At 35.3% G+C, this 1,273-nt stretch overlaps 1 protein-coding gene across 1 annotated transcript in view; it reads left to right on the forward strand.

Annotated features, from left to right (window-relative positions):
* Positions 1 to 380: 380 nt before the first annotated feature.
* LOC110300704 (disintegrin and metalloproteinase domain-containing protein 25-like) overlaps positions 381 to 1,273 on the forward strand; it is a 68,298-nt gene continuing 67,405 nt past the window's right edge. The window contains 1 exon segment of the mRNA XM_021170961.1: positions 381 to 437. The gene's annotated coding sequence lies outside the window, so the exon portion shown is untranslated.

A 1,273-nucleotide genomic window follows, 5' to 3' on the forward strand; every position in this document is an offset into this window, starting at 1 on the left:
GCTGATGCTTATTGGACTATGTTTTACAGGGATGGTGAGGATCAGCTGAGGCCATGTAGGCAACATGACTTTAAAAAGTACAGAAAGTATAATGAGGGGAAATGCAGAATGGTAGTAATGAAATGACGTTAATTTACTTTGAAGGTTATGAATCATACTAGAAAATCTGATTACTCATACTGAGGATTCAACAGAAAGCAAACTGGTGGAGATACTACAAGCATGGGGCAGAACCTTAGCTAGTTGCACTGTTCTGTAGCCTGAGAGTCTCTTGTTGCTAGGCAGTTCAATCTAGAACTCAACCCTATAAGAGAAAAAGAATGTGGAGACCAATATTCTCTTTGTCATGTAAAGTTACAAGAAAAATCTACACTGCAGATGTGACATGAAGCAGCTATCATTACACAAGGTCCTGGACATTGTCACTTCACTTGCAAGTAAGTCATTCAAGAATTAACACTAGGGATAGAAATACAAATATTTTGAGTATGAGTTCACACAGAAACACATACCTTGACTCTTATTTAGTATTTCAAACCATAACCAGATAAAAGAATTATATCTGTCTTCTTTCCTATTCTACTCTATTTATTTGACTGGGCATTCTAAACCTTTATAATGTGTGGTTACTCTGCTTTGAATAACACTGAGTTAGACACTACATCAGAAAAAATGTCAGATAGGATGGACGGTACATAGATTGATGCATTTGATGAAGCTATGGAAAGAAAACAATGGAGAAAAAATTTTGAAAGTCAAATTTAAGGTGTTTGTAATGCATGGCACTATGTATCTGTATGAGAGAAGATGTTAGAGTCACTCCAGAGTTATGAAATGTTGAGTCATTGTACAATTTATTTTCCATAGTACAAAGCCAATCCAGATCATATAGCTTTGTTTCCTTTGAGAAGAGTTTGTGACATTTTAAGAATAAATTATGATGAAGTCATATGGATTAATTATCAAGAGTATCACATCAATAGTGATTAAACATTTCCCATCAGATCAAAAACTAGTATTAAAAATTATCAAAGGAATGAAAATATATTTTCTTGGAAATGGAAATATAAAAAACAATAAGTAATATGTGCCTGTAGTTCAAGCTCTTGAATGGGAACCAGAGGCTAAAGGACCATGAAATCAAAAGCAGGTAAGGTAATTACTTAAAAATAATACCATGAAACCCACAGACATGGAGAACACCTGAGGGTATTATAATGGTGTGGCCTCCCTTCCCCCAGCCTGGAACCTGCTTGCTCAAGGGTGGAGCTAC

Source organism: Mus caroli, chromosome 8 (genome assembly GCF_900094665.2).
Source record: "Mus caroli chromosome 8, CAROLI_EIJ_v1.1, whole genome shotgun sequence".
NCBI lineage: Eukaryota > Metazoa > Chordata > Mammalia > Rodentia > Muridae > Mus > Mus caroli.